Here is a 22315-nt window from a genome sequence, read left to right on the forward strand (position 1 = left end):
ATGAGCACACGTCTTCACACAAAGGGGGAAAGAGTCACACTTTGGAAAAATGTATTATTAGCCACCGTACCCAATGCCGACCAGATAACAGCACTTTTATCCTTTTATGGGCAGATTCAGGAGGAAGCCAGCCTGCCTTCCTGCCTGCCACAAAGGGCTCTTTCCCTGAGCTGCCACAGGAATGGGGATGCTGGGGGCTGGCTGCAGGCCAGGCCCTTCCCCCGCGATGCTGGGGTTCCAACCTCCAGAAATCCTTGATGATGCCCCTGTGGGCCACTACCCACCATGTCCCACTATTCACTGCTGGCCAAGGACCGAGTAGGTTCCATTCTCTGGCATGCAGGCCGTTCTCCTGGGTCTGGTTTTCTAGGCAGAATGAGCAGGCAGGTTGCCTGGGCTGAGTTATAAACAGAGGCAGAGTGGAGGGCCCCATCTGGTTGGTTGGCCATCATTTTTGTAATGGCACTGTCTGTTGGTTGCGGGTGCTGCACGTTGCCCTCCCTGGGGTTCGGGAGGTGTTTTGCGCAAGAATTCTTGACCCCTCCCTGCCAGCACTTGATCAGGCCAGATGTGAGAGAAGCCCAGAGAGGTCGGGCCTGATGGGATCACATGGCCAGCCTCTCAGGCTCCAGGCTTGCCTTGTTAAAGTGGGCGGAGTACAGGTGGAGAGTCAGTCATAGGGCTCCTTTGTTTCTTTAATAGTGAAATGGTGTTAATCACAGAGTTCCCTCACATAAACAGGCTTCCTTCCTGCCATCAATGAGATAGAGTCTGAAAAGCAGGCTGGGTAGGAGATGGGGAGGCAGTAAGGGGACAAGAGCCTTTAGTGGCAGAAGCCAAGTATACTACATTCAGAATGTTTGGGTGGCTTCCCAGGGAGTCTCAGAGCCCTGGCTCTACCTCATGGCTCTGTGGCGTGTCCCTGTCATCTTTCTCCAGCCCGGATTCAGGACATCATTCACTCCTCGTTACCCAGTGACCAATCTACTTCCCCTACGGCGCTAGAGTAGCATCACTAATATTTAGAAGCCATTGTGACCCTCCTCTGGTCCAAAATTAGGAGCAATAGTTCTCTTCTTCCCCGAGTCCCTGAAGCCACCCTATGCTCACCTTTTGTTCTCTGGGTTCCTCAAATCTATCAGTCACATGGACCCTCCCTCCCACCTTCCTGGAACATATTATCTCCTCTAGATAAGGAATTTTCATACCCTCATCTAAAATGTCACCTTTTGGGTGAGAACTATCTTTTTTTCCCATTGTTCTTCTGAGGCTTTAAGAAGGAACAAAGAGTACTCAGCTACCTTCAAAGCATATCTCCATGGTCCAAACCTTTCAATGATGCCCTGACTGACTGGAAATAGGGCTCAGCCTCTCATTCCCAAGGATCGTCTCCTTAGGTCCCTGATCAAAATTCTATCCTCAACCTCCAGTCCTAGTTCTCCTCCCCAGAATCTGCTCCTGAAGGAAAAGAGCCCTCTGGCAACTCTCATCTGTACAATGCTTTCGGCCACAACTTCTCTCTGTGTCAAATATTCTTCGTTCCTCTCTGCCTCCTAAGTTCCCAGCGCTATTCATCCCTCAAGACCAAACTTAGGCCGCTTCAGCCATGAACTAGATCGTGACCTCCAGAGAAAATATATTTCCCTTTGAGCTCTCATCATGTTACTGCATCTCAATCCCTTTCGTTTCTGCTGCCATGGATTCTATTCACCTGTTCTATTCAACCTGTGGGTCAAGACATATTAGATATTTACATTATTATTTATAACAGTAGCAAAATTACAGTTACGAAGTAGCAATGAAATAATTTTATGGTTGGCGGTCACCACAACTTGAGGAACTGTATTTAAAACAATAGGCAGGCTGAGAACCATTGCCCTAGACAGTAAGACACCCAAATTGTTGGTTTATTTTTCTGTGGCCACTCTAGCAAGCACTCTTTCTGATACCCAGGAGACACTTAGCATGCACATCAGTTGTGAATGCGTGAGTGAGCCAGTGACAGTCTGTGAGACTGGGGGAGGCACAGCTATATAAACTGAAGTCACATTAGCCGGTAGAGGAGGCAAGGAGGAGTTCTGGAGGAGGATGCGGTGAGCTCCAGGAAACCAAAGGGCAAGACCAGCTCTTGCTCTTCATCTCCACTAACCCCACAGTACCACCAATGTGAGACACATGTGGGTCATCACCATTTCTACAAGGGCTTCATCTCTTTGGTTTCTAAGTGACCCAAGTCTCTTATTATCCAGTAGCTAATGGCTGCTCCTCATCAGTTTACTGGGGTCAGCGACTCCTTCTCTTCTTCCCAATTCTGAATGACGGCATTCTCTGGAACCTCCAGCCTTCATGAGCTTCACCAGGACATGCCCTCTTGGGGGTATTTTTTTTTTGTAGTTTTAGGGCTTTAACTACTATCTATAGTTTGATAAATTCCAAATTTATACTTCCAGCTTTGACCTGACCCTTGTTTGTCATAATCAACAGGCTCTGTGAACTCTGTACTCCAATGTGCGGCTCTTGCTCCAATGGCTAGAAGTCTTTATCCTTCCTCCTACCTCCTCATCCGTGGATGCACTCATTTCAGCTAACAGCAATTCCAGACATTCAGGATCCCGGGACAAACACGGAGTCATCTAGCCTACTTATTTCATGACCCACATCCAACCATTCTGGAAATTCCATTCCGCGATTCTCGGTCTAGCTAGAATATCCACTCACCAGACCTTTGGAGTCCTACCTTCATTCCCTGCTGGTGTGCTTTTCATACAGCAGCCTGAGCCATGGTAACATCAAGATGCCATCAGGGTCCTCCTCTGGTCCAGGATCTCTAGTAGGTCCCCCTTTGCTCAAACTTAAAAGTTCATGCCTCCTCCAAGATTCTCTGACGTCACCCCTGCTTTCCTCCCCCCCCCCGCTTTTTTTTGGTTGGGGTGAGGCAGGATGGGAGGGTGCTCTATCATTGATTCCTTGCTGATTCTCAAATATATCTTCTTCCTACCCGGAACACATTTCCTATACCTAAGGACATGCTTACACCCTCACCATTTTTAAATATTACTTTCTAACTTTGTGCTAAAGTTATTATTACTCCATTATTATTTTATACATAATAAGCAACACAAATTATCTTTATTTATTACTATATTGATGCTGTTGCTGTAGCTAAAGTTATTGTTTTTTATTATTTTTTTGCATCTGAACTGTAGCTTGGACAATTCATAGCATTTAGGTACAGTGAGAGGCAGTTAAGTGGCCTCGTAGACATCAGATCTTTGGAAATAAGGTAGTAAAGGCATAAACTTCTCCATCACCTTAACATGCAACAATATTTTGATTACTGGATGCCACAAAAAAGCACTGTTAAGTGGCCTCAGACTTACGCAGTCCAACGGAGTGCAGTTTCAAGGGACTCTTGTGCAGACTTACGTTTTGTCTCCTAAACATGCTCAATCAAAATGTGAATGAAACACACTAAAGCTGATAAACAATTGTGCATAAACACTCCCTCGATGCTCATGTCACACATTGATGTGGGAGTGTCTGTTGATTTCATTGGTTAAGCAATATAGAAACTGCTTGGCCCTCATAGGTTAAAACATAGGTGGGAGGAGTAAACAGAACAGAATGCTGGGAGAAAAAAGCTGAGTCAGAGAGTCACCATGATTCTCCCACTCCAGACAGACGCAGGTTAAGATCATTCCTGGTAAGCCAGCTCATGGGCTACAGCAGATTATTAGAAAGGGCTAGTCCAGGTGCGAGAGCTAGCCTAGAAGAGGCTAGATAGAAATGAGCCAAGCGGTGTTTAAAAGTGTAATTATTTCGGGTAAAGCTAGCCGTGCGTGTGGGCGGCCGGGTGCCGGAACGTAGCCCACCGCTCCTCCTACCACAACACATCTCTCCATAGATCACAAAGATAACAATATCCTTCCTTCCTCTCTACTCTCCCACAATTGGAACTCCAGTAAGCACACTTTCCAGGCATTTTCCAACCATGTAGCTCTCGTTCATCATCACGCCTCCAGTGCTCAACTAAACAGTGTTCTTAAAAGTCTTCTGTGGATAAAGGAAGGATAAAGAGGTGTGTGAAGCTTGCAACCTATCTCCTGCCAGGACCAGTTCCATGATGGACCCGCATGCTCTGAGAGACAGTTCATCACAAGGCTCGCCTTTAAAACACACAAGCCATGAAATGCATCCCCCTCCTCTACCCCATGTGCCCGGCACAGTGCCTGACTACCAGCAATTACTTGACCAACATATGATGACTGAATGACCTGAACGTGGTCAAGAGAACATCTTAACATCTTAACTCTCTTATCCTTGCAGCTTACTGGGTCCTAGTGGCTGATGCAAAGTCAAGTCAACCTCGTGGCAATTACGGTGTCTACTTCTAACATTTGGAGGTTACAAGGCAAGTCATAAAGTCCCTCTTCTAAGTCGGTTCTTGCAGTGGAATGGGTCATGGAAGAATCTATCTTCACTGACAGGATTTTTAAGGCTTTCTGAACCAGAGCCCATGTCCTGGCCTCAGATGACCACTTCTTCTGTGAACTGTCCCTGTTCTGTCTTCCGGGAGTTGAAGCACACCATGTTCCAGAGGCAGCTGTCCAACGGCTGCTGTGCTTAACTACCGCTGTCCATCAAAAATGTTCCTAACGATGCTTTCTTCCCAGATGTTTGTAAAAAGGCTTGCCATTACCAAGTGCAGAAGCATGATTAGGGGCTGTTGGGCTCTGATTAAAGTCAAGAATTAACGGGGCTCCAGAAGGAACGTCCTTGGAGGCCACACATAGATAATCACATGGAAGATGATTCCGGCATCACTGCGTGTGCTTTTTTCTACCTTTGGGGGGGGTCTTTAATATGGAAGGCGGTCAATTATTGCTATGGGAAATAAGAAGAAAGTAGAGCGGAAACACAAAGCAGGATGTGCATATTATACAGGCGCATGCAGGCACGCGCACCAACACGACTCAGCTTCTGAGAGATCGGGAGCTCATTAGGAATCTAGCTCCTAAAGATTTATCCAGCAAAGCAATCGACATTAAAGTGAAACAGGATTAATTCTTATTTTTCAGTGTGGTAGAAATCGAGGGAGAAGGAATACTTGGAGCATGATCACATTCTTTGTTCATCTGAAAGTCGTATTTCAATCGAGCTTGCAGACGTTCCAGGGGAGCTGGCAGGCGAGCAGAACTGATCCATGAGAACCGGCACTTCCACTGCTTTTTATTATTTATTTTTTGGCCAGCAATTTCATAACCACCAACAAAAACTACAAATGACTTAGGTTTGGCATTTGGTAGCCTCTAAATGGACACAGCCACCTCTTCTTGGTTTGCATAGCTATCCCACAAACATATTTTGAGGTAAGCAGAGAAGTGTCCCCAGTGTGCGCAAAGGTGCTGTAGCAGAGGTCTCGGCTCCAGCTTGAGGGGTGCCTTGAACATGGCGCATGCTCACATAAGCGAAACAAAGAATGTTAGGAATCTAGAGGAGCCAGTCAGTACTAAGAGTTCAAGGGGCTGTGGGGCAAACAAGCTCAGGCATCCCTGCATGGTCAAAGTAGCCTGAGAAAAAAAAATGATGAATCTTATTTCTGCCTTCTTGAATCCTGTTATACTTCTTAAAATGCTTTCCATCATGGTTAACTGTACGTATCCACTTGCCTAGGCCACAAGGATGCCCATATGTTGATTAGAAATCGTTATGGTGTGTGTGTGTGTGTGTGTGTGTGTGTGAGAGAGAGAGAGAGAGAGAGAGAGAGAGAAAGAGAGAGAGAGAGAGAGAGAGAAAGAGAAAGAGAGAGAGAGAAAGAGACACACACAGAGAGAGAGGGAGAGAGAGAGACACATACACACACAGAGAGAGAGAGAGAGAGAGAGAAAGATAGAAAGAGACAGACACACAGAGAGAGAGAAAGAGAGAGACACATACACACACACACACACAGAGAGAGAGAGAGAGAGAGAGAGAGAGAGAGAGAGAGAGAGAGAGAGAGATCTTTGAATCCATAGATGAAGTAAAGCAGACTGGCCTCCCACAAATGGGTGGGTCTGCTCCAGTCTATTGAAGGCCTGAGTAGCAAGTACTCTCTGCCTTTAAATTAGGACATGGGGCTAATGCATTTGGACTTAGAATAGAACTGGAAATTACACTGTGAGCTCTCCTTGCAGATCCAGGCCAGAGCCAGACCATCAGCTCTCCTGGCTTTCCAGTGTGCCAACTGCAGATCTTGGAACTTCTGAGCTCCTATAACTGTATGAGTTAGTTCCGTAAGAGCCGCCCCCTCCTGTCATCGTCATCTATCACCTATTTATCTATCTGCCATCTATTTAATCTGTATCTAGATTTACAACTATACCTGGATCTAGTTAAATACATAGACCAGGTAACACAGAATGTGCTGGTAGTATTTTAAGCAATGAAGTACGTTGGCCACACTCTCTGTTCTGAAAATATGTTTTGTAACTTTGAGGTAGGTCTAGACTAGTCTTTGAAGCCAAGGCTGTCTACACCCTGGCTTTGCCAGTGGTGAGCTATCCGATAACAGACAAGCCCTTCAGTCCTGCTTCCTCAGATATACTACCCATAGCAGATTCTCTTGAAAAATCATTAAAAAGGATTTGACCCAGCCCAGAGCTGAGTGAACAATGTGTTCTCTGTGTTGGGTTGCTTTCTCTTGTTCAATACACATCCTATGAGGTTCTCCAGATGGGCTCCAGCCTCTGCCTTGCCCACGACCTCGGATGGTTGCATTAATTCTGTCCCAGATACTCTGCCCTTCACTACAGCTCTGAATTTACAAACCACATTCTCCTTGGATGGGGGAGAGTCTCCCTAATTTCTTTTCCTTCTACCACGTATGCTCTACACTGTCCCTTGAGATATTCACACCGTTCAATCTAGCCAACTTCTTTCATGTATGCAGTCATTCAGTTGTCTTCCCTGAATAACCCATAAGTGTTTTTCCCTCCCTCCAACGTTTCTCTATCTTTCCATCGCGCCTATCACTGCCTAACGCCATGCAGATATTGGAATAGATGGACAGACAGACAGACAAATAGATGATCTGTCAGGGTTTTTACTTTACTCGAGTTGCCAGTAACATAGTATGCACTCAATAAATATCTGTTCACTGAATGAGAAGATACACGCATGATTGAACTAGGCCCAGTGCCACGGTCCTGATGCAACTGCATATGCCCAGAAGCATCGCGGAAGGTATTCAGCTGTGGGTAGAAGATAGCAAGGCGTTCATGGGAAGAAGTCATCCTCTGGGAGGCCAGGTTAGAACATTCCTTGTTCCTTATACCAACAGGTAACTGGGATAGGGCAGAAGAATCTAGAGGGGTCCTCTCCTGGTAACCAGGACCCTCTTGACAATCTCCTCAAGCTATATTATGAAGTTTTTTGCCAGCATAATTGCTCAGTCACATTGGCCCATGCAGCTGGGGAGATGAAATTCCTCAGTACCATGCAGAGGACATCAGGCCACTGACCACTGTCCTAAGCAAAGACAAGAACATATACTATGGACTGGACACACTCAGCACTAAGGGTTCAAATCCTGTACTCTCCAGTTACCAGCTGTGTGACCTGGGCCACATATGTACATACATGAGTTCCTTTGCTCTCTTGCATTAAATGGGGACAGTAATGATAATGAGATGAATTTCCAAGAAGATCAAGGGTAGCAATGTAGGGTTCTCAGCACATCACATATCTTCGGAGCAGGGCATTGAGTGCTTCCTCATTAACATTAGCAGAAGTTAAAAAGAGCCGATGTACAAATAAGGCCTCTAGCTCCTTACTGCTAACTGCTTACTGCGCACATGTCAGCTTTCTTTTCTGCTTCTCCTTTTAGAGAGGCAGGGGGCACACCATTTAAAACAGGCATTCTTAGGTCTTGCTCATACCTATTAATCCTGGTCAGCAAAAGACGAGACGATGATCAAAAGCACTATGCGGATGCTGCCCCTGCTAAGGACATTGGTCATGAAGACGCTGAGACACTGAGTTAAGTTTACAGCACTGATATTCTTGGACAGGATGATGAATTTCTAGCACAGGGCAAAATGCTTCAGAAATTGGATTACCCTTTAATTTAAGGAATAAGTTGATAAACATGTGTATCTTTCTATCGTGCAGCTGACATACATGCCCTGTCAAATTTTCTAATCATAAGTAGATTGCAGCAGGCATAATTATATAGTCATATTTCAGCATCTACTGGGGATGTGTTTTCCCTGGACACCCAAATTCACAGATGTTCAAATCCTTCTACAAAATGGCTTAATATTTATATATAGCCTACTCATATGCTTTCTGTTACTTTAAATCACCCTGATAATACCTAACATGATGCAAATGCCATATTAGCCACTGTGTAATGCATTGCTTAGGAAACAATGACAAAGAAAAACACGAGCGCCCCTTCCGCACAGCAACCCTCTAGGCCTCCCAGGCACGCTGATGAGGGATACACCAGCCAGAGTGCAACCTCTTTTCAAATGTTTTACACTTGACAAGCGGGATCTGCAGACGGTGAATCTGTAGATATAGACGACCTACTGTATCTGAGTTTCCTGAGCTTCCGGGATACTGGAGCAGCTGTGATCTCATGGATTTATTCAGAACAACTTGTATATGTGTATATGTGATTTACCTCCTAAGACTTAAGGGTAAATAACACAGTTTCCTCTATCATGGAACTTCAACAGTCTAGGTATTTCCCTCAAAAAATACTGACATCAGACTGCACTCCATTCTTTGGATGCCATTAAATACTGTCTTACCAAGAACATATTATATCACAGGTTTACCCTGTGGGGGTTAGTCCATACTATTTTCCTGACTCCAAAAGAGCACACAGCTTTACTGGCTGCCATGTGCCTTGCATGGAGCATCTACTCTTCCATGGGAGGGGATCAGTTGATAGGATACTATGCCATTTGCCTTGTTTAACAGATAGAAGTTGAATAGCACAGAGAAGGTTGCAACCCAGCAGAAGCCTGTGTGGGCCTCTCAAATTTGTGATGCTTTCCTCACCCTCTTCTCCCTGCAGTGAGCCTGACATATTCCAAAAAGCATCTGGTCCCTGTGCCCAGGACCCAGCTATAACAAAACATGTGGGAAGATCCATAGAAACCCAATCACAGCCTCTGAAATGTGCCATAATGGGGATATTTGCTGCTATAAACTATTGCGACGAGGGTCTTATTTCTTACCTCAGCAAAACTGACTGATACACTCCATTTTCCCAGATCATTTTGTGTTTACAGCCGTTATAATGGAATAGGTAAGAGAACAATATCCACTTTAGGGGTAAGGTCTCTAAGATCTGAGAGTCAGTAGGCAAAGCCCAACTGGAAGATAAATCAAACAGGAAGGATTTAAAAGCAGGATAAACAAACCCATGCTCATTTTAAGAGCCAAGTGCAAGGAAAAGACTGTTCTGCCTGTATTTAAGTAAATCCTGTACAAACTGCAGATAACTAAAGCTCCAGCAAACCCATAGTTTTCGTTGGCTTTTGTGATATTTCCCAGCATCAGGTGATCTAGCAAGAGAGTAAGAAGCCTGCAACTAACGAGACCAAAGTCAAAGTGCAGAGCTCCTCGTCCCACTTATCACTCGGAGCCAGCTCCGCCGCTCTCACTCTGAGGCTGATGTGGCCACACTGAGAGGAGGGAAGACTTGTGTTGCTCCTCTGACGCCCTGGAAAAGCTCCCTGAGCTCAGGACGGGGTGCTCTATGACTCCTTGACAAAAGTTCCCAGAATGCCTACCACATGCCTGGAGTGAGGATGGAGAACGGTAGTAGAGCGTGTGATTTCAGCAGGATGTGAAGAGCATTGACATTCAGTCAGGACAGAAGTTCGCAGACCCTGCCTGACTCCAGTGACTCACACTGGGTTCTCTTGTTCCTGCTGCTGATTCAAAACTCACTGTCCTTTTTTCTTTCTTAATTCTCCTTTCCCTTTTACTTTCGATTAAAAAAAAAACACACACACACACACAGACAACCTATTCAACAGGGGTGAGTCAGTTTGTTCAGTTTAGACACCCTTCACCCTGACCCCCCCCCCCCCCCCCCCGGCTTCCCAATGGAGCCTGCTAGCAGCCAGGGAAGGCATTCTGCAGCAGTTCAGCTCTCTGCGTGCAAACTTGGTTCTCAGCAGACATTTCTAGGGGCACTGGCACCTTGCATGTGGTTTCCTACCACAGTTCACATCACTGGTTTCCAATGCTAACCCAGGCTGGGCTGAGTTTTGACACCGCCCTCCCCTTCTGCCCACAGATGATGTTTCCATGCAGTACCAGGCCCACCTCCTCTGAGCTTTCCCCACCCCCCTCATTACTGTAATAGCAACTGAAGAAAAAAAACAATCAAACAGTCACCTCCTGGTAATCAGCTAAGTGTGTCCATGTGTGTGTTATTAAAGCATTACATTCAACTACAGAGACCAAATACTAATATAAATCACAAGAAGTCATTCTGAAGGCTGGAAGAAAGCCCAAGCAGGCAGCTGGAGACATACCGAGAGGAGCAAAGTTGACACAAATTGAGTTCAGAACAAATGTGGAGACTTCATCTGAAGCCAGGCATCACATGGTGAACAGAGGTCCCTGACAGGCATGCGACTCACAGACCGCCATTTGTGCGTAACATTGACCTACGTCAAAGCTTGTTTGTAACTGTAAAGTGCCCTAGAGAGGGAGGAAAGCAGGATAGATCAACCCCACTGGAGCATGAGGGGAGGAAGCCCACGGAACATCACCAGCAGACCCAGAATTAACTCTGCCTTCTTTAATATCAGGTACCAGAAATAGTTTCTTGTTTTTTTTTTTTTATAACATCTTCACTTCAAAGACTTGAAAGGTGCATTTGAATCAGAAAATTGAAACTATTTATCATAAGTGTTGGAGTCCAGAAGAATCCAGTCTCCCTGAGGCCAGGGCTTATGCAACCTACCCAGGCTTCTTCGAGATCTATTTTATTTTTAATGTGTGTGTGTATGTGCCAGGGTGTGTGTGTGTGTCTGCATCTGTGTGTGTGTGTACAGGTGTGTGTGTGTGAGTGTGTGTGTGTGCAGGTGTGTGTGTGTGAGTGTGGGTGTGTGCAGGTGTGTGTGTGAGTGTGTGTGTGTGCAGGTGTGTGTGTGAGTGCAGGTGTGTGCAGGAGTGTGCGTGAGTGCAGGTGTGTGTGTGAGTGTGTGTGTGAGTGTGTGTGTGTGCAGGTGTGTGTTTGAGTGCAGGTGTGTGTGTGAGTGCAGGTGTGTGCAGGAGTGTGTGTGAGTGCAGGTGTGTGTGTGTGAGTGTGTGTGTGTGTGCAGGTGTGTGTTTGAGTGCAGGTGTGTGTGTGAGTGCAGGTGTGTGCAGGAGTGTGTGTGAGTGCAGGTGTGCGTGTGAGTGTGTGTGTGCAGGTGTGGGTGTGAGTGTGGCTGTGAGTGCAGGTGTGTGTGAGTGTGGGTGTGAGTGCAGGTGTGTGTGAATGTGGGTGTGAGTGCAGGTGTGTGTGAGTGTGGGTGTGAGTGCAGGTGTGTGTGTGAGTGCAGATGTGTGTGTGAGTGTGGGTGTGTGCAGGTGTGTGTGAGTGTGGGTGTGTGCAGGTGTGTGTGAGTGCAGGTGTGTGTGTGTGAATGTGGGTGTGTGCAGGTGTGTGTGAGTGTGGGTGTGCAGGTGTGTGAGTGTGTGCAGGTGTGTGAGTGTGTGTGTGCAGGTGTGTGTTTGAGTGCAGGTGTGTGCAGAAGTGTGTGTGAGTGTGTGTGTGTGTCTGTGTAAGTATGTGGAGATGTATCCATGTCTGTGTATGTCATGCAAGTATGTGTGTGTCTGTGTGTCTGTGTGAGTGTGTGCAATGTATGTATGCAGTGTGGGGGCAGGTGTGTGTGTGAGTGTGTGTGGGCAGGTGTGTGTATGAGGTGTGTGTGTGAGTTGTGGGTGTGTGCGTCTGTGTGTGTCCGTGCAAATGTGTGCAAGTCTGTGCGTGTGTGTCTGTGTCTGGGGGAGGTATGTGTAACTGACTGCATGTGACCACAAAGGACAGGAGATGACTCCAGACCCCCAGGATGTGGAGCACCAGGCAGTTGTGAGGTGCCAATGTGTTCGCTAGGAACCGAGCTTGGATCCTCTGTGAGAACAGTGTATGCTTTGAACCAGGGAACCTTGCCTCCAGTCTCGCCACGCCCCCAGGCTTCTTAAGGTGCCTGTAGAGTCAGTTCATCCCTCAAAGACAGCTATTTAGCTAAAAAGGAACGCTTTGCCTTTTCCCTTTCTGTTTTATTTAAGTCAGACTTCCACCAGTTAAAAAAGAACTACTTTCTCCTTAACATGCATGAGAGAATACACTACCGTTTTACACTCACGGCATACACACCGCTGTTAATTGGATCTGAAGTATGCCCCACGTAAGCTTGTTTCCCCAAAGCTTGGTCCCCAACAGATGGTACTACTCGGGGAGGGAAACTGTAGAAGCTATGGCCTGTTTGGAGAAGATGGGTCACTGGGGACGAGTCCTTCAGTGTATGAACACCTTGTGTGATGCCTTAGTCAGGTGCTCTCACTGCCACCACGAGCTTCCCCCATGACACACTGGAACTCTCTGGCACATGAGCCAGAAGAAATCTTTCCTCGCTTGTCTATGTTCCAGCAATGTAATAACTGATACACAAACATGTATACATGTTCATATATGTGCATGTGCACACACACAGACACACACACATACACACACACACACTTTGGCTGAAACCCCAAGCTCATCATCCCCTTGTACAAACACCATAATGGCCTCCCTGGCACTTCCTGATGTCCTTTCTCTTCGATTTCACCTCATCACTACCTTCTAACTGGCTCGCACTGGCAAGAGTTTCTAACCCAGCTTTCTGCCCTAAGGATGCAGGGTCAGATGGGAGGCACAAGGAGGTGGAAAAGACAGCAAAGCAGCACGGCCCCTCCCCATGATGTTGTGCATAGCCCTCTTCTCTCCCGCCAGCTCACCTGCATTCCCAGTTGCTTCCCACCCAACAATAAAGCCAGGCCTCTCCAATACCAGTGCTCCGCTTGGGAGAAGAAGGGTCCCACCATCAGCGAAGGTTACTTTCTTTCAAAAAAGGTCTCCCCGGCTACGCTCTGATCACCCCAATGTTGAATGGGAGTCCTGGATGAAATCCAAACACACTTGAGCATTTCTGGAGAACTTTCTCTGTCCAGCCCTCTGGTCACACTTTATAAACAGCAGTCCCCAGCAGGGACCTCCTGTGCTGTGCATCCCTGGGGGCTCCTCCCCATCCTCGGGACTCCAGTTAACACTCTCCCCGCCATACTGTCACTCCCAGACTCTCCGCAATACTGCGTAATGATGGCTTCTCTTTCTTTTTCTTTTCTTTCTTTTCTTTTCTTTTTTTTAAGCAAAACTCTAGACAAGTGGGGTATGCAGCCAGCACACCACCAAAACACTCAGGCTTCAAATCATCTTTAACTGAGACGTTGGGCTTTGAAAAAAGAAAGAAGCAGAGGTAGTCACAAAAGCTGAACTCTCCCCCAGCCCCAGGCCTCCGTGGTGTGCTAGAGATGTGATTACAAGCCAGCCCAGGCTTGCCCTCTGGGTGCATAGTCTAGTGTCAGACGTGCCAGTGAAGACGGTAAATGTGAAGTCTATGTTCTCGGTCAGAGGGAGTCAGGAGGTACTGAAATCACAGGCTGGCTGGCAACCTCATAACCTTGAAACTGCCCTGTTCACTCAGTTATGGTTACCTTCAGGCCAGGGTCTCTGAGGTTCGATATAGAGAATAGTTTCCCATGACTCTCCACATGAAGTTCACTTTCTCACTTCCTTCAGGTCTTCACACAGTCCCCACCTTCTGGTGAGACCTTCCCTGACCATCTTGCTCAAAATAGTGACTACACTTCCTCCCAGCCAAGTCTCACCCTTGACACCAGCATCTCAACTTGTAGGTTGTGTCTCCTCTGGGGCTGAATGACCCTTTCAGAGGGGTCACCTAAGACCACCAGAAAGCACAAAATTACATTAAGATTCATAAAAGTAGCAATGTTACAGTTATGAAGTAGTCATGAAAATAATTTTATGGTTGGGGTCACCACAACATGAGGAACTGTATTAAAGGGGCGCAGCATTAGGAAGGTTGAGATCCACTGATCTACATCCATCTCAGCTTTACTTTTCTTCCCGGAACTTAGTACCCTTATTTTACTTCCTTATGTGTCACAGTCTATCTTTCCCCATCAGAATATAGTTATCTGGGAGGCCAGGGTACTGCATCTGTCTGACTCACAGTTTAATCCCCAGAATACACCTGGTTATATATACTCAATGAATATCTATTAAACAAGTGGATCGATAAATGGGTAAATGACTATGGTGGAGAACGGGAAGGTTGTCAGAAGAAAAGTCTATAAGAAGTGAACCCCCAAGGATGTGTGGAGGTAAAGACAGAACCTTGGTAAGAGGATGCAACTCCTGTGTAATTTGGGGCAAATCATATTCCATCTTTTTCTTCTGTAAGATGAACCTAACAGAAAATATATGCAAGTCTATGATGAGCCAAAAACTAAAAAGAGGAGTTCTGGCCAGCAAAAAAGAAGTGCCAACCACCATGTGGGCTGAAGAAACATGGGGAAAGCCAAAAGGGAATCATCCCTTTCTCCACATCTGGGGCCTCAGTTTTGACCACAGAAAGAAGCTGGGGAAGCCCAGTATTGTGAGATTGAGAACTGAAGAGTCATCAGGACCTGATTCCAGGATTTAATAAGGGTCCCTGGACTCCAGGTCAGAGCAAAATATCAACTGTTCTCTAAACAGAGCTCTGTGAACGACCCCTGCATAAAACAAGCCAAGTCTTTGCTATGCAATCCGCCTTCCAGTAAGTCGGCGCAACCCTCTGCATCTAAAGCAAGGGCAACACTCTGCATCTAAGCTCTGCTCTCTATATAATGAGCGCCCAGCATCTCCTCCCAGTACTCGACACATGTGAAAGTTTTCAGAGCAGCGTCTGGCACTTGGGAAGCACATGGCAAACAGAAGATACTATTTGCATGAAATTTACATACATTAAGGTAGGGGGGACCATGAAACTCCATTTGGAAGAAAGGCAAGGAAATCAAGCTGTGGATGGATTTTTCTGAAGCTTAAGGGACTAGTCATGGATGGCAAACAGGATTTTCTTTTGTTGAGAAGGAAAAAATTCTGTGACCTAGAACCATTGTGAACTGTGGGGCATGGCAATGCGGACAATTTTCAGAGACAGATAGATTGTACCTCAATCATGCTGCTCACTTTGGGTCTTACGTCCTTATGAGATTTCAGGGGAAAAAATGCATTCTAAGGTTCAGGGTCTTGGTTTTTAAAAAACAGATAGAGACATGCCTTGCAAGTATCTGCTGCTTGAGAGGAACATACAAACGACTGCCCACAGGACAATTAACAGTCACTAATGGTTGCTGAAGAACATGACTTAATTAATACAATAGGAGATTTAAGAGTTCTTTGAAAACTTAGGGGCCAGCTTCGGTATGGATAACCTGAAAATTACTAGCTCAGAAGAAAAATAAGTAACTCACGTGTATACACCACATAACAGTGAGCACATGGTAGCTATCTTAGTTTATATGGGTTAATCAAACTAGCTGCTGAATTTGAGGTTAACAGATAAAGTTACAAAACTTACTACCTTACTGGAAAGTTACAGAAAGTACAGTGAGGGAAGGAAAAAGAAGGAAAGGGAGGGAAGGGGAGGGAAGAGGAGGGGAGGGGAGGGGAAGAGAGGAGAAGGCTCTAGCACACAATCGGTTAAAGTGGGAAGCAAGAAGGAGATAACATATAATGTGGTATCCATACTGGAATGTTGACATTCATCCCCACATTCACATTCAAAGGGAACCCCAATTTCTACCCCCACACAAAGAGACTCTCTAGAAGAATAGCTTCAGGCTAGAGACAGATCTGCCTCCAGCACCCCATCCTCCACCCCTATCTCAGGAGCCTCTGGGACTGGTGGGCAGGGCTAGGCTTGTCCAGCTTCAAGAGACAGAGTATCAAACTCTCTCATTAGAGGAGGAAGAGCTGAGGTTCAAAGAGGGAAGTGGACCACACGAGGCGGGGCCAGACCAGCAGCAGAACCAGGCTCAGCATTCTGGGTCAATATCCACACAGGCCTTTCTTTGCCCACAACCCCTCCCTATCACCACCAGCTCAGTGAGCAGAACTGTGTAGCTAGGGTTTATCATTGTCTGTTCCCTCTCGATCACAGCTGGTCCACAGACTCTGCTAAGCTCCCCCACCCCGCCCTGGCTGGTTTGACCTGTGAGAACATGCAGCAGGCAAAGACAGAGTTAGTCAGAACTCCATAGGGCAGAGACAACTCAACAGTTTCTCCTCTGCGTGCCCCTTACCCCCTTCGTTCCCACGTCTGCCAATAGTCTATGTTCCCCGAAATGGAATAGAAACTTAGTCCCCTATTCTTTGCAAACCTGTGTTCGAGTTTCTTGATTTTTTAAAGCAATACTCAAAATGCTTTGAATTTTTAAATACATTTAGAATGAATTTTTCTGTCTCTTTCGCAGAAGGATTTAGAAATGTCTCCCAGGAAGTTTGATTTAACTACACTCTGCCACTTCATTTGCCTTTTGCTGTGGTCACTGGGGCCTGAAAGGTCCCAGAAGGTCTCTCCGCTTCAGCTGCAGGAGCTCTTGAGAAGTCAGTTCCATTCATCAGCCACACAGAAGCAAGAGTTTGGCTTGAGCCAAAGTCACGCCTATAAAACCTAGGAGGACCCTGCCTGAAGCCGGACTGCCATAGATCTGAATGAACACACACGTGCCCGTGCACACCTATGTTCACACCCAGCAAACATAAAGCACACCCGTGCAGTGCATCCATGCTCTCATCTCTCATACCTTCACACACCCATCACAAGGCATGTGTGCTCCCAGCCTGCACACACCCATTACAGGACAGCCATTAATTGAATGTGACCACACATTGTAAACAATTATGTAATCGACACACTCGAGTAACCACCCTTAAACACACACTCACTAAACACTTACCCACCTCCCACATATACCACATTACTTGAGCGTAACAGGATTGGTGAGAGGACTCAGTAGGCTAAGGAAGGCTCTTGCTGCTGAGCCCAGTGCCCTAAGCTTGATCCCTGTAAACCACATGGTTTACAATCGATTCCCACAGGGTCTCCTGTCAATTCCACCACCCAAGTGTCATGGCAGACACATACACATATCACTCTCTGTCTCTCCCCCCGCCACACACATACACTCACACACTAAATAAGTAAATTTATACTAATTGTATATAAGTAAGACACACATACTCATAAAGTAAATAAGTAGACATCAACTTATATACAAGTAACACACACACAAAATAAGCAAACAATAAATACACTTATATATGAGTAACACATACAGCTCACACTCTAAAGAAGTAAACAAACTTGTATATAATAACACACACATACACGCACACACTCATACACACAGGCTTCTGTGACACATAAAGTCTAAAACGCTAGAATTGTGCTCCGAAATGGGCCTTGTTTATAGCCCTCCCTGAGACTCCATAGTCTGTACCAGTCAAAGACTTTGAAGACCCCTGACCCTACTGTCATTTCTGTCCCGTGAAAACACTCTGCTATATTGTAGCCCTAGATCCTGTCACAATTCCTGCTGGGGAACAATCCCCTCCAGATGATCAGGTGAGGCCCCCCAAGAATGGAAAACTACAGCTTGTCACACCTTGTGGACCCTGGAATAAGGTTCAACTTCCAACAGGGCAAAGGTCAGAATTATGATACACAGTAAGCATAAACTCCAAAGACAAAGAGAGAGGCTGAGAGATTCCCTGGGCATCAGTTACACAATCTCTTTGCCTAACTGTCCCCCACACAGATGTGAATTACAAACATAGACTCTACAGCTTTTCACTTTCCTGAGCAGACCTAGCTCCATTCTGTAACAGGGAACTGTTGCAACCCTCTTTGGCACCCCATTGCCCCGTGTGTTTTAACTTGTTATTATAGAGAACCAGGCAAGACTGACAATGGCCACATTGGGGCTATGGTCACTGTTTCCTTGGTCCACCAGCCAGCAAGACCTTGATAGTACTGTCCCTAGGAATGACAGTGAATGACAATGGCGGCTCTGGGGACAAACTGTATTAGAAAAACATGGAATGATCACTGTTAAGAGAAAAGGAAAGTTCCAGAAGATACTGAGACAACACTCTGGAATTCTGCCTTGTGTCCCTCTATCTGAATGGAGGCCACAGGAGACAAATGGCAGGCAGTTAGGACATACATCTTCTATCCCTATCCTTTGGGACCCTGACACCCACACCCAGGCTCAAGGAGATAATGGGGATTTACTTCAACTTGGTTCCTAGGAGGCAGAGGAGGGAAGTAACAAGGCCAAGGTCACTCAGTAAGTTAAGAGCTAGCCTAAAGTGAGAGCCAAGGCCTTCTCACGCTCGGCTTGGGGCTTTTCACTTCCTCATGCTCCTTCTCAAGTCTTGTTCCTCCTCACAAGGCTAAAGTGATGAGTCAGACGGAAAAAGTCCCTTCTATCTTCCCCTAATGCCACACTTGGTAAGAAAACAACAACAAAATTCCAACTTATTTATACTTCTAAGAAAGTTCTCCTTGAAAACTACTGAGTCCTTTTGAAACTTTTGGAAGCCATGTTTGAACAAATCGTCATTACTCCTTTATTCCTGATGGTAAATTCATATACGCATTTCTAATTATTTAAAGTGGGAAAAAAATGAAAATGGCCATCGATGTTTTGGATTAGAATGAAATGAACTACATGGCCATCATTCTATCTATTCTAATTTGCTTTCTATTGCTGTGACCAACACCATGACCTAAAGCAACGTGGGGAAGAGAGGGTTTGTTCGGCTTACATGTCCCGATCACAGCCGATCATTGAGGAAAGTCAGAAGCAGGAACTCAGGCCTGAACCTGGAGTCAGGAACTGATGCTAAAGCCATTGAAGAACACCGCGTACTAGATGGTTCAACCTGCTTCCTTATACCACCCCAGGCCACCAACCCTGGGGTAGCAGTGCCCACAGTGAATAGTACTTCCAACACCAATCGTTAATCAAGAAATTGCCCTATAGAATTGCCTACCTGTCCATCTGACAGAAGCATTTTCTCAACCGAGGGTCCCTATTCCTGGACAATGATCTTGCCGCAACACTCGCTTGTGTCAAGATGCACACCACACTCTCCCCGAGGTGGACATTTGACTATACTGTGAGCTCCTGTTGGCATTTTGTGATAGAGACCCACCAGTCCTCATTAACATGCTTTTCTTAGACCAGAGGTGCCTCTGACTTCCGAGTTCTCTATACTTGAGAAAGGAACAAAGTACATAACTACCTATGATCTGCACCCCCCAGGACAGTCTACAGCACTCATCTTTGCATTAAAAAAACTCATTTATCCCAAGAAAGACTAATAAGAGTTATAAATAGTCTCATGTAAAATTGGACTAGCTTTTACTTCCAAAAGAATGATGGAAAAATAACCCTAGTTTTAGATTTTTGGACTCAATAATAAGAGGATGTGAATATTTCGGAAAAAAAAAGCTTTTGACCCTTTTTATTACTTGTGAAAAGTATTCAAGAACATGGGTTTGAAATCTCAATACACGGGGGGGGGCAGGAGTGGGAGGGACATGTTTGAGAAACAAAGAAATGAGCAAGGAGGGTGGTAATAAAATGTGCATAGACCAAATCTTAGTTTTCCTTGTTAGGATTCATCAGTACCCAAAGTTATTATTATTATTGCGTGTGTGCTAGGGAATGAAGGCTCACAGGCTACAGATATGATGAGCCGGTCTGAAGGGACTTTTCAAGGGACATTCACTGATGGGTTGTGGCCTGGGGAGTTTTGTGGCTGCTGGTCGCATCAGAGCTCTGAAGAGGAACCTACAAGAGCTGCCAAAACTTTTCAAACAAATTCTATTCAAAGCCCGAGCAAAAAGAGAACCTGATAAATATTTAATCCACGTATTCCTCATACCATCCAAGAGACACAAACATCATCAGCTGCCATTCATAAGGTGGAAAACGTTACAGACTTAAGGAATCTGACCAAGGGAAATGCTGAGATTCCAAATCATATCTGTTTGCTAAAAGGAAGAAGAAGAAGAAGAAGAAGAAGAAGAAGAAGAAGAAGAAGAAGAAGAAGAAGAAGAAGAAGCTGCTCAAGGACTCCCAGGTACATGCACACGGCATGACTCTGGATTTCAGAACTGTTGAGTGTCCTGCCGCCTCTCCCTCCCTCTCCCCCATCTCCTTTTTCAGCTCTCACTACTTTCTTTCTACTCTGTATCTCCCCTATTCTAATATCTCCTACCCATCCATCTATCCATCCACCCATCATCCATCCATTCATCCATCATCCATCTATACCCACCTCAAACCAGAATAAAGAAAGACACCAGAGGTATTCATGCACATCTGACCCTGTCATTCTGTAAGCTGAGAACATGGTTCTCTTGTATTCCCAGGGTCGCCAGCTGTCCCCAGAAGAGGATGAAGAACTCCATCGCACCGCACCTGCCCCAGAGGGGAGGCGCCCCCGCCACTCAGCAAGGCTGAGTTCGGGCTCAGCTCGTTGCTATCAGATCACATCCTTTGACAAGGCAGGCTGAGCAAGGGATACCCTGAAAGATACCAGTCAGTCCCAGGGAAATACTTAAAACATAAGCTTGATTAGATGTACTGCAGTTTTAAAGCATGGCTACATTTCTGGCTAGCATGGAATTGCTACTTTTGTGAGGTAAGTATTTTATCAAGACACTTCCTTACAAGTACCATATTCCTCACACATATGTGTTCCTTATTTACCATGTGGGTGATGGTAAGAAAATGGCTCTGAAATAAGTCATCTTCCTAGTGAGGCAACATTATGGAAGCTCCCATAGATACCACTGGATGTCAGCTTCCCCAGCCACGAGACAGAGCTAATATCTTCTGTGTATGTTCTTCAGAACTTTGCACAGATGGTTATCAAATGCTTGGTATTATCTTGCTAACAAGATCTTCTACTGCTTCGTAAATGCTGCTGCCCACATAGTACCAAAGGCAACAGAAGACTGTGGGAGGGGCACAACTTGTCAAAGCCCAGGTTGCCCTGAATGAATAGAGGTGCAGACATAAGATTCTTGTTATTTTCTGACTCTCTATTGATGCCCCTGTCCCCTGCCTCTCCCATTTGGCTGGCTAGGAATCAGCGGTATCACTGCTCCTGCATGGACCAAGACCTAGTTGCCAATGACCTTAAAGAAGTTGAAGGCCCTGGGGTAAGTATATTGACCATTGCTCCTCATGTGCCTTCTAATTTTGTTAAAAAGGTGAGACTCATTGAGCTTCCTTGCCAAAGGTTTTAAGGGCATTAACTATAATAGAAAACAACTCTAGGAGGTAAGGCATCTGTGAGACCCACTCCCTTCTCCACTCACTGTAATGGAAGCTATGGAATATGGTATTAGCTCGGCTCTACTCCAGTGACCACCCTTGATATTCTGCTGTCATCAGCTTTGACTTTCAATCGCTTGGTAGGGGCAATGCTCCATTAGAAATGGCTCCCTTCCTTGCAAGGAGCAGGTTTCCTTGGTGGCAGAGTACTCCCTGGGAGTACTCTTGACTCTCCCCAGTTCCAGATCTCTCTCAACAAAGGGGGCTCACTAAGGCTTCTAGGTCTCCCTTCCTCACTGGTCACCAGGCAAAACAAATAAGGGTTTTGAAGACCATCAGACGAGATGTGGAAAAGTCCTTTCAAGCCATCAAATCCTTCCTGTTTTATAGAAGCCCAGGGGCTTGCTCCTCCCTTATCCTGGATGTTAGACTAGATGCTGACTGCTGAACCCAGCTGTTATTCCTAGGCACATGCTTTTGTGTTTCAGCATTCAAGAGAGAACTGGTATGCCCTCAGATGGCACCTAACTGGCAGAGGAGAATGGGCTCTGTTGCGTCATTTTCCCTCTTCCTCTAGATAACTGTTTTTTTGACTCTGGCCATGCATACGCAGGGGCTTTTGCCTTTGGAGAGAGGGCTACATGAGGGCAGGGATGATACCATACTGATCTGTATGCTCTCAACCCTGTGCAAGCAAAGGGCAAGGACTCATATGGTATGCATTTGTTATAGGAATGAATGGTCCCATTTTTATGCTTGATCCATCATAAAACTGCAATTAAACTCTTTGGGGCACTCTATTTCCCAGTTTCATTTTAAAAATCTAATTATCTATGCCATACAGAAT

At 45.8% G+C, this 22315-nt stretch overlaps 1 protein-coding gene across 2 annotated transcripts in view; it reads right to left on the reverse strand.

The window, feature by feature from the left end:
- Cyria (CYFIP related Rac1 interactor A) overlaps positions 1-22315 on the reverse strand; it is a 118610-nt gene that overhangs the window by 91571 nt on the left and 4724 nt on the right. The gene's annotated exons all lie outside the window — the stretch shown is intronic.

This window comes from Microtus oregoni, unplaced genomic scaffold, assembly GCF_018167655.1.
Source record: "Microtus oregoni isolate MIOR12 unplaced genomic scaffold, Mior012 000058F_ref0000040, whole genome shotgun sequence".
NCBI classification, from domain to species: domain Eukaryota; kingdom Metazoa; phylum Chordata; class Mammalia; order Rodentia; family Cricetidae; genus Microtus; species Microtus oregoni.